This window comes from Elgaria multicarinata, chromosome 14 (assembly GCF_023053635.1).
Source record: "Elgaria multicarinata webbii isolate HBS135686 ecotype San Diego chromosome 14, rElgMul1.1.pri, whole genome shotgun sequence".
Taxonomy (NCBI): Eukaryota; Metazoa; Chordata; class Lepidosauria; order Squamata; family Anguidae; genus Elgaria; species Elgaria multicarinata.
The window spans coordinates 1,552,028-1,566,450 of NC_086184.1; positions in this window are offsets into that span (position 1 = coordinate 1,552,028).

The window sequence follows — 14,423 nt, forward strand, 5'->3', positions numbered from 1 at the left end:
TTAACTAGGAGTGTTGAACCTCTGGCCTGCAGGCTCACCGGGAGGCCCAAACTGGCCCTGTGAGGTTTCCCAGGAAGCCTTAACTCTGCCCCCAGTCCTAACCCTTCATTCCCCTCCTGAGATCCTCTTCAATACCAGGGCTTTGGCAACACAACGCCATTCCTGCCATGCCTCTCATTCGTTTCTGAAGGCGTGCAAGCACAGGCCCCGTTGCTTCAGCCTGCTTACCGAAGAAGTGGGGGTGGGCTGTGCGTGTGCAGCGAGCAAGATTCATCTCCCCAAAGGCTGAGCACGTTCCCCCTTCCGTTCTCTCTTTGGTGGCAATTTGCTCCCGTCTTTGGAAGAGCGGACGGAGGGAAACGTTTTCTGTGAACTCAGTGAAGCAAGGGAAATGCTCGGGTTTCTCTCTAACGCACTTGTTGACAACTGTCTGCGTTTGAAAGATGCAGTCAGATGTTCCTCCACGGAAAGGAAATCTATTTCCCTTTCATAGATCATTTTGCGCTCTGTTGGGCACAGGATTATGATGATTTTGGGGGGCGCAGAGCAATTTGTGAACACAGATGCACCCTCATCCAAAGGAATCACTCGGGTGGTTCTGTGTATGGAAAGTGGGCGTGGGGGAGATAATTGGGCCGCTGATGCAGATCGCCAGGGATGCTGGTCATTGTACATTGATGGTACATTGTACATTGATGTACATTGATGGTGCTATATAAATAAATAATAATAAATAATAATGGTCTTGGAGGCTTCACTTTGTGACAACAGCTGGGAGGAGGGCATTCTAGGAGCAGGGCCTTCTCCGCTGTGGCACCCCGGCTGTGGAATGAGCTCCCCAGAGAGGTCCGCCTGGCGCCTACACTGTACTCCTTTCGTCGCCAGCTGAAGACCTTTTTATTCTCTCAGTAGTTTAACACTTAATTCTAACTTACATTTAAATTTTACTGTTTTAACTCTGTATTTTAATCTTATACCAATTTCTGCTGCGTGGTTTTATCCTGGTTGTGCTTTTTATACTGTATTTTGTATTTGTGTTTTTAGACTGTTGGTTGTTTTATTATGGTTTTAACTTTTCTGAACCTCCCAGAGAGCTTCGGCTATTGGGCGGTATAGAAATGTAATAAATAAATAAATAAATAAATAGCTGTATGCAAATCTAGTTGGGGGCCACCAGGAGGCAGCAGAATCCCATTACAGTGACTGGACAGAGAAGACGGAACCCCAATAAGGGAAAAACCTGGCTTGCAACAGTGCCTGAGTGTCCACCTTTGGGGGTCTGGATGCAGCCCTTGGACCCATCCTTAGCTTAGGGCTCAGCCAAGGGACCTGTGAAAGAATAACAGGATGAGTGTGCGCAAAGTGCATCTACTGTTTCCGGGAGCCCCCCAGCCCAATCCCTGTTTATCCTAACCAGTCTGGGCTGGTCTTCCCCTGAAGCACCAGTGTGAACATGGCAAAGCTGCACACATCACATCTCAACAACAGGAAGTGGCTGGGGGCAGTTGCTGCGCCTCACACTGCAGAGCCCTGAGCTGCCTGGCCCAGTTGGCTGCACCTCTCTCTTGCAGAGGTGTAGTACCTCCAGATATGCACACCTACCGAAAAACCCCACAAAACTTCTCCACCTTCTCTCCAGTCCAGTGGTGGTGGGCTGCCTCTGTCCCCTCACCCTACTCGGTCTGCGTCTGGCCTCATCTCACCCAAAGGCGCTCCTTCTTCCTTGAGCGCCCCCAGATGCTGAGTCTAAGTCACCTGGAGGGCACCTGGCTGATCTAGGCTATCCTGTTTCCCAGTGGTGAAGGATAGGATTTGAACTGGCCCAGCCCTTAGTTTGGGATGCAGAGATGCGGTAAACTCCGCTCCTCATTTAGGCGGCTGCTGTAGCGCTGTGTTGAGCCAGGGAACCATGAACCAACTTTCTGCTTCATTGCTGGGTGGGGCAGGAATGCGAAAGAGGAAGGGTTAGGGTTGTGGTTACAGCCGGGACAAAGTAGCCCTGGATAATGGGATGGTGGCTGCAGAATGTGCATTAGCCTGAACGTGGAGACGCACGGGCTGCGGCACACATCTGGATGTGCGGTCTCTGCTTGCCTCCGTGCAAAGCGCAGAGATGTCCACAGGAACGTGTGGAGAAGTCTCATGAGAACCCCCTGCTGCTCCTCACCCCTTGCCCAGGACAAGGATGAGGGACAGCATTAAAAAATGATGCTGATGTGAAGTGGCGTTAAAAATGTATCCCGATGATTGCATTAAGCATCCTTGCATTACTTACGGAGGCAAAGTGCTCAGCGCCTCCCCAGGGAGCCTGCTGAGCAGCCATGGAAATCGGCATGCCTCCGGCCAGCTGGATGGGTCTGGCTTGTGCTTCCAAAGGACATCAGTTCCACAGTGTCGCGCCATTGTGAGGCGGGGCAGCTGCATCGCTCCAGAAAACTTGGCCTGTGCTGGGCAACGAAGTGCCATCTACAGAGGCGGTGGGTGGCTTAGCCCATCCATAACGTCTTCAGGGAGAGCCCCTCGGAGCTACAGAGACTGGCTGGTGGTGGCTCCATGGCCCCAGAGGTCCTAATCATAGAGACAGCTTGGGGCCACCCAGGGGTGGTGCTTCATCACAAGAAAAAGCGGTGCCGGGGCTCAAATCTGCCCAGAGACCCCTAGACCCCCTATGAGCCGTTCTTCCTACATAACCCCTAAGCCAGCCTTCTCCAATCTGCCACCCTCCAGATGTGCTGGACTACAAATCCCATGCTGGCACGGCATGATGGGAGGCACCAGGCTGGGAAAAGCTGGGTTCGTGCTGATCACTCCATGGTCTTTCTGACCAGTGAACCAGCCAAACAGTGAAGTGAGCAGCTGCTTGAGCGAGGTCAGGCTGTCTGCTCTCTCGCTGCGCCGACAGGTAGCACAGCGAGGCATCCTGACTGGTGATTCTCCAGAGACAGAGAAGGACCTGGCTCAGGGCAAACAGAAAAGGCTTTCAGCAGGGGAGGGGAGAGCGTGCTGCAAGCGTGCGCAAGGTCTTTGCCAGGCAGAAGGGAGAGAGGACCCAAAGCCCCGTCACATTGGGTTGCACGTTGTCGAGGTGTTCTCCACCCCTGGACGGCTCCGCGCGCGCAGCCAAACACAAAGCACTTCTTTTTCGGCAAGGGGACGTGCCAAATTGTGGTGCACGCTGTTGGCAAATGGCTCAGATCCGCATGCCTAAAGAGAAGAGAGGGCAGGCTGGGCTCATTCACTAGAGCTCTGTGATTGAATTGAAGTTTTCAGAGTCCCTGAAGGAAGGGGGGGCTGTTTGCTGTTGGCGTGTCAGGGGAGGTTTGGGGAGGGAGAGCGCATGCCTGCCCATGCACCCTGCAATCATTTCCGCTCCCCGCCTTAATTGCTGCCTGCAATTAGCCATGTTTTGTGTCCCTCTGAGCGCAGCTGGCTTGTGCTGTGGCTGGACTCACAATGCCGCTCCAGACACCTTCCCGCCTTGCCAAACAGGGTGCTGCCGGGGGAGCTGTGTGCATGGATGGCCGTGGAACGCAGGAGACCCAGTCCGGGAGGGGAGGGAGGGGGAGGGGGAGCAGCTAGCCTGGATTGAAACACAACTTCTGCACACCAAGCCGGGGACCCTGTGATTACGGAGGGCCGGGTTCCCACAGCACAGTAAGGCGGTGTGCTGGGATGTGGTGTGAACAGGCTGAGGAAGGAAAATTGGGCTGGGGGAAAGACCCATGCCAGTGCTGGGTGTCTGTGTGTGTTCCTTCTCAGTGTGCCGTGCATTAAACCAGGGCCTCTTTCAGCCCAAGGGCCAAATTCCATTTCAGAGAAACTCTTGGGGGCTGCATTCCAGTGGAGGGTAAAGGCAAAGGAGGCCGGGCCGAGAAGACCAGCATATTTTATTTATTTATTCATTTATTTATTGCATTTCTATACCACCCAATAGCTGAAATTTTCTGGGCGGTTTATCTTAAAACACTAAGCTTTAGGAGACACATTTCAACCTTATAGAATGGGGGGGGGCAACTGCACAAATGCTGGTCAAGGAAAGGGGAGCATGGTCCTCTGGGCTCCCCAACAGAGCTGGATTGGGACCCTTGGCATCAGGTTCTTCCCCCCTGCATTAAGTGAACGACTTATGGGATGTATAGGACAGCCTTCTCCACCCTGCGTGCTCCTCCAGATATGTTGGGCTACAGCTTCCAGCCACCCCATGAAGGGAGTGCCGGAGGGCCACAGGTTGGCTGAGGCTGGTATGGAATTCGGGATACAGGAGAAATTTGTTTCAGTTCGGTTTGGATCAGGGTTTACCTAGTTCCCACTTTCGGGGCCAAACTCAATGTGCGGTTGAAGTCCGTACGTTTCAAGCTTGCCATGTGATTCATGGACCCTGCTTTAAAAAAAAAAAAAGAGAGTTCGACAGCATGCATGAATTTGAAAAATGTGCATGAAAAATGTGCATAAATACACTTTAAGCAATAGGAGAAGGATGGGTATATTTCCAAGATGTGCACAACTGATGCATACATTCCGGGGGGTGGGGGCGGAATATGCTTGGATTTTCATGAGAAAAGGAGAAACAACACCAAAGCTTGCTGTCTGATGCAGAGTTGGAAGAAGCTTCAAAATAGAATTCGGAGCACTTCAGCAAGTTCAAGTTTTGCTGATTTGCTGATCCCTATATAGAATATAGATTTGGACAAGAAGCAAAGCCATATAGCTGAAGGCTTTCCCTAACAGCAGGGTCACAAGTGAGCCGCATGCAGAGTGCAGGTGTCTGCAGTGCAGGTTGCTCCAGATGACTCAGGCAAGTGAGCCAAGCCACACACAGGACAGGGGAGGAGAAGAAGAAAAAAGAAGAGCCGGGGGCGGCATGGCATGGGAGAATAAACCAAGCAGGCTCACAGCGTCTTGTGGTGAGGATCCTTCCTGCTTCCAAAGGTTGGGATCAGAACCAGAGTTTGAGCTCACCCCCCACCACTATTGTTCCAATGGATAGTTAGTTCTTCTTTGGGGTGGTGTGTATCTCGAGGGCATGTCGGTCTCCAGTGCTGGCAATCCTGGTCCTCCAGAAGAAGCAGGGGAGGGGGAATTAGAAACCCACCTTCTGCTGAGTCAGACCCTGGGACCCTCTAGCCCAGAATTGTTGACACTGACTGGCAGCCAGGGCTCTCCAGGCTACAGGCAGGAGTTTTTCCAGCCCTGTCTGGGGATGCTGGGAATTGAACCTGGGGTGCAAAGCAGGGGCTATGCACTGTCCCTGCCCAGGCCATTGAACAGGGAGTCCAAGCCTCCATTGCGTTCTCTCTGTATGCCCATTAACTGCCACACATTCATAGCAGTCTGGAGCCAAAGGGGGTTGGAAGGAGCTCTCTGGCAGCCTCCACTCAATCCAGCCACTTAGCGCCGTCAATTTTCTACTTAACCCTGACCAGAGATTGGCATGAGCTCCAGGGCTGGCAGCTGGATGATGGTATGGCTGGGCAAGCAGACGGGTCACATCACCAGGCACGCAGAGCCTTTGGAAGTTGGCCGGCATTTCTGGAGCACTCGCCATGGCCTCGTGGAACAGCTGGCCTGTGGTGCAGGGCGATCCTGTTCTCAGTATGCAGGGCGTCCCAGCTTCAACCCCCCCCCCTCACACACACAGAGTTCCAGTTAAAAAGCATCAGTAGCCGGTGATAGGAAAGGTCCCTGCACCAGAGGCCCTGGAGGCTCACTGCCAGTCAGTGTCCAAATCCTGGGCTAGATGGGGAAATACGCTGACTTAGCATCATAAGGCAGCTGATTCAACAGCACCAGGGTGAATGAACAAAAACACTGAAAACTACATGCAGATGGTCCCGGGTTCGATCCCTGGCATCTCCAGGTAGGGCTGGAAAAATTCCTGCCTAAAACCCTGGAGAGCGTCTGCTGCCAACCAGTGTTGACAACACTGGCCTAGATGGACCAAAGTGGATAAGCTGGCTTCCCACGGTCCTATTCTGAGACTCCTAATTCTCTCTGTGCTGTCTCTTGGCCGTATGGACATGTCTCCATCCGGCACCTTGAAAGTATGTTCCTTTTGGAGACAAACACCACACACGTCTCTGCTCTGTACCATCCTGCACCCTCCCACAATGGATGCAGGCATCCTTGAGAAGGTCAGACATCTTGCAAGGGCCCCTGGTCCTCTCTGCTCTGTTTTGGACCAGTTATACCAGCTTCTGCATCTTGCAGATGTTCATGTTGGATAGAGACCATTTGCGTTGTGTGTTGCCAACAGCTGGGCAGAAGTAGTCTTCCCAGACATTAAGAGCAAAGGTTTTTGCAACAAGGCCATGGCAGGTGAAGTACTTGATCTGAGCTGCCAGAACCGAGTCCACTTCTTGACCCACACATGCTGCACAAGATTTCCTGTATGAGTTGGGTGGTGGTCATGTGTGCATAATGTGGTCTTCAAGACAAAGTCTAGACTCCACAGCGAGGCCAGCTCCAGATTTTGGAGAGCAAAACAGTCTCAAGACACTCTCACTGGCATTGTCACCAGCTACTCTGGTGCCTCCTCCTCTTCCTCATCATTGCTGCCACTTGCTTGCCCCACAAGCAGAGAGACTGGGGCAGGCAGGCAGGGGCATCTGCTGCATCCCCCATCGTCTGAGCCAGAGCAAGAGGCAGGTGGACAAGCAGGTGGCCATGGGGAAGTGGAGGAAAAAAGGAGAAATGTAATAAATCAATAAAATCAGTAAGGAGGAGCAAGTCCCGGCTGCTCATCCCACCTTGCTGGGATGTGGGCCCTCAGTATGTGCCCAACCATGCCTACTTTTGATGCCAGTCCTGCTCCATGACCTTCTGGCTTCTTCCAGTTGAGTCTTCTAGCTGTTCTGTCTCTTCTCCCTGCTCTCCCTGGAGCAAGTGCACTTGGCTGGACAGGCAAGGTTTGTGGGCCGTTATACCTAGCTTTGGAGAACTAGCTGGCTGGCTGGCTTCCTTCCATCATTGGGCCAAAATTGCCATCAAGCTATCTGATAGCCCCATCACATCTACTGAAGGTTGAAATGCGCAGCTCCATTTGCTCCTCTGTTTTCGCTACGAAGTCACTTCCTGAAATCAGGACGTAATTAGGCCCATTCAGTCTGGTAGGAGAGAGCAGCAACTGGACTTTTTTTTGGGGGGGGGGTGTTGTTGCAGCGCAACAAAGGCCAGAAGGGATGGAAGATGAGCGAGAGGCAGACGACATCATGTGAGCAATGGGAGAGTGCCCAGTAACGAGTGTGCAGTAAAATGCTTGTTGGATGGAGCTTTGAGACAGGAACCCAGAAGCTACGGCTGTGCCGTCTCTTCCCACACCCTTGTCTCTTCCTGCTTTTATAATTAGGAAAGCCCTGGCAGGCAATGCTGCTAATTAACTGTTAACTCACGGACAGGCCATGGACCTTTGGGCAAAGCATCAGCCCTTGGCAGGATAATTATGGCTAATGGCCTCGGCCATTAGGACTAAGCAGGCAAAGGGATTTACAGGAGACTCCAAGCAGGGTCCAGTATATGAACTCTTTGCCTTCCCTGATTCCCAGGTTAGGAGAGTTTTTTTCTTCTTCTTCCTGTTCAGCTCTGGGTGTCTTGTATGGAAACCCAACATGGTTGGATTCAGCGGGTTGCTATGTTCGGGGTCTCAAGCAGACATTGCATTTCATGTAACAATCTGTTTGTTTTGGAAAGATCAGATCTTGGTCTGTATGAGTTTTGTGGAGTGGTTGAAACTTTAGATCACCTTCTCTGGGATTGTTTGATATATAGTGTAGAACGGGGCTTTCCTATTGCTGAGCGCCAGAGTTTGCAGGGCTGAGGGCTTGTCTTTTGAGTCTGTTCTACAACGTAAATATCTTAGAAAAGTGGTCCTTAAAATGCTATGGAGATTTGTTAAAGTTACAGGCAATAATAATAATAATAATAATAATAATAATAATAATAATTATTATTATTATTATTATTATTATTATTATTATTATTTTATTTCTTACCCGCCTCTCCCTTTGGATCAACATCAGTACAGGAATCAAAATTCTTGATTTTACATTGATCTGGGTAGGCCTGCCGGAAAAGGCTAGTCTTTAAAGCTGCCTTAAAATCACAGAGAGAGTTAATTTTACGAATCTCCTCCGGCAGGCCGTTCCACAATCCGGGGGCGACAGAAGAAAAGGTCCTCTGGGAAACTGATGTCAGCCTAGTCTTGGCTGACTGAAGTAAGTTCTCCCCAGAGGACTTACTTCATGTAAGTATGTGGGGCGGACTGTATTTATCCTTGCTTGTAGGACTTTGTTGTGGGTTTTTCTGGTTTCCAGTAGGTGGTGGTCATGGCTTTAACTCCCAGAAGAAGGAGGAGGAGAATACTCCCAGCTTGGAAAGGTTTACCCATGTCCATTGAACCGTATGTACACAAAGTGGAGGAGCCACAGCTGTGGGGACTGTGGCGGAATGGATGCATATAACCAGTGTTGCAGTGGCGCTCCCTGGGTTGTACAAACAGGGATCATGACTGCATGAGCCATTCTCCTGAACCTTCCCTGTACCCTCTGGTCATTGCTGCAGTCCTCACAGTAGCTGGAGGTAAAATGGATTTTCCAAGCTATGCCCTGTTGTTGCGATGCAAAGTATTGGGCAGAGAAGGTTTGGTCATGAAGGGGCAATTAAGAACTATTAGCTTTACGAAAGAGCTGCCCCTGGTGCAGGTGAAACCTGTCAGAACTGGTTTGTTGATATGGATCCACTCCGCTGCCTGCATTTTTGGACTCTCTTCCAGGACGCATGTCAGCACTTCAAGAGGTATCACTCACACCACTGCATATAACCCTTTCAAACGTGACAGTGTGCATGTACGTACACACCTGTTTGCATCTTCCTTCCATCGCGGGTGGTGAGGCCTACAGTGCTTTGCTCAACCTGACCCACTGAGGCAGGGCTTAAGCCCAGCTCAACGCCCAGCCTGCTATTCCTGGACCCTGAGAGGGGCAGGTCTTGTTTAGTGTGGTGAGGGGCAACCCATAAGTGGTGTTCTTCACTGAGCCAGCCTGGTGGCTTCCGCATACCAGCCCACAGACAGAACCCTTTCAGGGCAGAGTCAGGTTCCACCGAATAACGCCAGTGTAGGTTTGTCACAGTGCAGACCTGCCAAAACGGCATTAAGCTGACCTCCAGATCCACTCTGTTCCCCTCTGTGCTTCCTGCCTGCCTAACCGTCATTTTGTGGTCTGGCTAGTCTGACATATATCCAATCTCTGCGGTCTCAGATTGTAGCATCTGCAGTCCTGGGTAGGTCCCTGCAAGGACAGTTCACCTTCATTCAGCACAGAGCAAAGAAAACAGCGCCTGCCCGGTCTCCCTCCATCCCCCCCCTCCTTCTTTCTTTCTTTCTTTCTTTCTTTCTTTCTTTCTTTCTTTCTTTCTTTCTTTCTTTCTTCCTTCTTTCCTTTCCCATTCATATCTCTCTCACTCTTCCCCTCCTCCCTCCCTCCCTCCCTCCCTCCCTCCTTCCTTCCTTCCTTCCTTCTTTCCTTCCTTCCTTCCTTTCTCTCTCTCTCTCTCTCTCTTTCTTTCTGCCTGCCTGCCTGCCTGCCTCTCTCTCTCTCTCTCTCTCTCTCTCTCTTTCTTTCTTTCTTTCTTTCTTTCTTTCTTCCTTCCTTCCTTTCCCATTCATATCTCTCTCACTCTTCCCCTCCTCCCTCCCTCCCTCCCTCCCTCCTTCCTTCCTTCCTTCTTTCCTTCCTTCCTTCCTTCCTTTCTCTCTCTCTCTCTCTCTCTTTCTGCCTGCCTGCCTGCCTGCCTGCCTCTCTCTCTCTCTCTCTCTCTCTCTCTCTCTCTTTCTTTCTTTCTTTCTTTCTTTCTTTCTTTCTTTCTTTCTTTCTTTCTTCCTTCCTTCCTTCCTTCCTTTCCCATTCATATCTCTCTCACTCTTCCCCTCCTCCCTCCCTCCCTCCCTCCTTCCTTCCTTCCTTCTTTCCTTCCTTCCTTCCTTTCTCTCTCTCTCTCTCTCTCTTTCTTTCTGCCTGCCTGCCTGCCTGCCTCTCTCTCTCTCTCTCTCTCTTTCTTTCTTTCTTTCTTTCTTTCTTTCTTTCTTTCTTCCTTCCTTCCTTCCTTCCTTCCTTCCTTCCTTCCTTCCTTCCTTTCCCATTCATATCTCTCTCACTCTTCCCCTCCTTCCTTCCTTCCTTCCTTCCTTCCTTCCTTCCTCCCTCCCTCCCTCCCTTCCTTCCTTTCTTCCTTTCTCTCTCTCTCTCTTTCTTTCTTTCTTTCTTTCTGCCTGCCTGCCTCTCTCTCTCTCTCTCTCTCTCTTTCTTTCTGCCTGCCTGCCTGCCTGCCTCTCTCTCTCTCTCTCTCTTTCTTTCTTTCTTTCTTTCTTTCTTTCTTTCTTCCTTCCTTCCTTTCCCATTCATATCTCTCTCACTCTTCCCCTCCTTCCTTCCTTCCTTCCTTTCCCATTCATATCTCTCTCACTCTTCCCCTCCTTCCTTCCTTCCTCCCTCCCTCCCTCCCTCCCTCCCTCCCTTCCTTCCTTTCTTCCTTTCTCTCTCTCTCTCTCTCTCTCTCTCTCTCTCTTTCTTTCTTTCTTTCTGCCTGCCTGCCTCTCTCTCTCTCTCTCTCTCTCTCTCTCTCTCTCTCTCTCTTTCTTTCTTTTTGGTGCAAGGCTATGGATGAAGCCATCTTGGGCAGGGGGAGGGGGAACCAAGAAAGGAAACAGAAGAATAGTTGTTGCCCAAGTGTCAATGAGGAATAACTTGGCTCAAGAAAATCAGCATTTGGAGTTTCATCAGGCCTCTGCTGAAGGAAAAGCTGGGACCAAAGAAAGGTGCCTGCCAAAGGTTCTTCATGATATTTCTATCTCAGCTGTCCACCTAGGAGCTTAGGGTCATTTGTGTGATCTCCCCCCACCCTTCGACACACCCACACACATCCACATTCATCCTCACATTCTTCTTCCCAGTGGGAGGAGGACTGTCTGGGGAGACTGGGCTCCTGCTACTCTGTTTCTTCTTCTTCTTCTTCTTCTTCTTCTTCTTCTTCTTCTTCTTCTTCTTCTTCTTCTTCTTCTTCTTCTTCTTCTTCTTCTTCTTCTTCTTCTTCTTGATGTGCTGCAGTGGAGGGGAAGGAAACCTAGGAAGAGAGGTGGATTCCAGACTGTTGCTGATTCACAGGATTTAACTCAGAGCAGGAATGGGATTGCCGGGGGGGGGGGGGGCAGAGGAAGAAGAGCCAGACTCCCCCCCCCCCGAGGTGGCCCACTCCGCGGTGATGAAGGTGGCCCCAGAGGGAGTCTCCGGTTCCTCATGCTTCAAGCCACATCTGCTTCAATCAGAGGGGCAGGCTCCGGAGTGAACTGCATCAGGCTCAGGGGTTACTATGGTGACGTCTATTATCCCTCTTTATATAGAGATGAATCAAGAGCTATAAATAAGAAAATCTGTAGCGGATTGATCCGGGAAGGGTGGCACGTGGCTGGGGCAAAATGGATGAGGGGGAAATCTGGCACGCAGAATGTTTTGGGACCAGCTCCCTCGGAATTTCAGAAAGATCTCAGTAGACAGATGGGTGCCTGGGTTTGGGAACATGAGTGTCGGTTGCAGGTTGCATTTGATGCCGGTTGGCTTTGGTTGATCAATGAGACCAGCTTTCCCCAACCTGGTGCCCTCCAGATGTGTGGGACCACAACTCCCAGCATCTCCAAGCCAGCTGGGAGTTGTAGTCAGGAGGGCACCAGGTTGAACAAGGCTGGGTTAGACCATAGGGAGCAAACATCAGAGACTGCATTCAGACAGACAAAGCCAAAGAACCTTAGATGCTCTTGAAAGGACTTTATCTTCTTGAACTCAGCCGGATAGATATTCCTTTTTAAAAAGCATTGTGTGCACCTGCGTCCAAACTGGCCATTCAGCAAAACCTGAGCTGGACAAAACCTAATGAGTGTGTCTTGCCAAGGGGGCCTCCAAAACCCGGAGCTGCCGCTGGTGCTGGTTATGCAGACCCTGATCCACCGAGAGCTCTTCATCTCTCTGGATATGGAGCGAGCTCTTTCCCTTCCCTTCCGCCCTCCTTTGTGGGCCAGCCCTCTCTCCTTAGTGTGCTTGTTTACCTCTGAAGAGATCTTGGGGCTTAGCTGGCATGTGGCAACGCGTGCGCCAGAGCTGCTCCTTTGAGAAAGTGGGCCGTGCTGCACCGGCAAGCTCTGTCAATCCAGGCCTGCTCTCAGAAGCCAGTCGGCAGTCGAGGCAGAGATGGGTCACTTGAGCAATTTGGCGTACTGAGCGTGGAAATCTCTGACTCCAGCAGTTCTGCAGGAGCCATGGGGTTCACGCGCGCCCGTTCTCTGCAGCAGGTGCTTTCCCATCAGACTTCATCCCTGTCAGCACGAACGCTTCTCGCTTCAAGCCACATTTATTGTTAGAACAATTTGAGCAATTATCCCGACAGTCAGAAATAATCACTTTGTCCCCGTTGAATAGAGCTGTTTTGGAGTGAAAGCCCATCTCCTTTGTTGTGTGGGGGAGTGGGTCAGGTGAGGGAGGGCCGCAATTGTGCTGATGCTGGATATCCAGCTCCGAGGCTGACTGGCGAGGGGGCCTTGGACATGCCTGCTTCTAGGAGGCAGTTTGTCTTTCCGTGCGGGGGGGGGATCATTTGCAGGGGGTGGACTTGCATTATATTTTCACAAGCTTAACAAACTCATGTTCAAATGGAAGGAAGGCTGCGTCTTAGAGCATAACCATGTGCCAAATTGTTTGGGAGGAAGGAAGTCCTTCTTCAAACATTGCATTATGAAACTCACAACCACAAGTTCTGCTGATGGCCGCCAGCTTAGACAGCTTTAAAAAAGAACAAGACAAGTTCAAGTCTGCTCAATGGCCTTTAGCCCCATTGTGGCTAAAAATGGAGCCTCCATATTCAGAGGCCAACAGCAGAAGAGGGTTCTTGCCTTCCAGCCCTGCTCATGGAAAGGGGGAGTTCTGGGAATTGCAGTCCAAATTGCAAGGGCACCAGGTTGGGGATGTCATCCTTATGCTTTTAGAAGAAGCCAGGACTCTTTTTGTCTCCTTGATGCTAGGGACTAAGAGCTCATCACAACAAGGCATTTCCCACTATTGGTCCAGATGTGGTAACCATGTAATGCACAAATATATTTGCACCATAAAATCCAAGTGACAGCTGTGGTCCTTCATCAGCAACAATCCAGTGTCCTCTTGATGGATATTTCCTGGATTTTTCACTTGAATAGAATTCTTCTTCAGAAAATACCTTCCTGCATGGAAATAATTCCCATGGAGGGCAAGACCAGTGTGGGGAAAACCCAAAACTTGCTGCTGGGAATACCTTTACTGGGTCAACTGAAAGGTCACGAGGTCAAGAGCAGGCTTTTGGATTCTTCAGAACTGTTTGTCAGGCTTCATGTTTGGTTTTACGTCCTGCCTGAAGAAGAACAGTTCTGGAGAGCACAAAAGCTTGCTCACAACCTTGTGGGGCGTTAGTTGGTCCTTAAAAAAGGTATTGCCCTAGAGCAGTTTGGAGGCTTATTTCCCCCCCCTTTCTTTTCTGATTGACATTCATTGCTATCTGCACGTTGTGTGTGTTTTGGGGAGCACATGAGAAGGAATTGGCGACAGTATTTCCCCACCCACCCCGTCCATGGTACTGGGTGCTGTCCAAGGTTCTGAAAGGACTGAGACTTCTTTTCCAACATGGCCTAAGCCAACAAGATACTTCAGCTGCCAGGAATGCATTGCACAAATCCGTCTCTCTCTCTCTGCCTTGATGACGCGGCCTCTCTTCAGCTTGCATTAAACCTTTCCCTTGAGTTTTAATGCTTCCATTATGTGGTGCTGTATTTATTGCAAATGCTTTGAAACGGCCTTTTAATCGCACTGGGATGGTGATTGGATTAGAGTTCTCTTCTCTCGGCACTCATGCGCAGCCTGACAGGGTGGCTGCAATCAAGAGTTAGTGTGTACGTGATTATCTGTGCATGCTTTGCAGACAATCATGATGTCTATTGAGACTAGAAATGAAGGTGGAAAGTGGAGTGTCCCCACCACCACCACCACCACCACCACCACCACCATGGAGAAGTGTATCAAAGGAAAGGAGTGAAGGAATCACACAAATCAAAGTTCAATCTTTAAAATATATGTTTTGGCAGCCTATTATCCCTCTGTTAACCATGTAAGGCAGCCTTCCCCACCCTGGTACTCTCCAGATGTTTTGGACTTCAACTCCCATCAGCCCCAGCCTGCATAGCCAATGAACAGGCATTCTGGGAGTTGTAGTCCAGAACGTTTGGAGGATGCCAGGTTGGGGAAGGCTGGTGGAAGGAATCCCTTAGGCGGAGGCATCTAGAGACTGAAAGAACTGGGCATGTTTAGCCTGGAGAAGAGGAGATTGAGGGGAGACATGGTAGCACTCTTCAAATACTT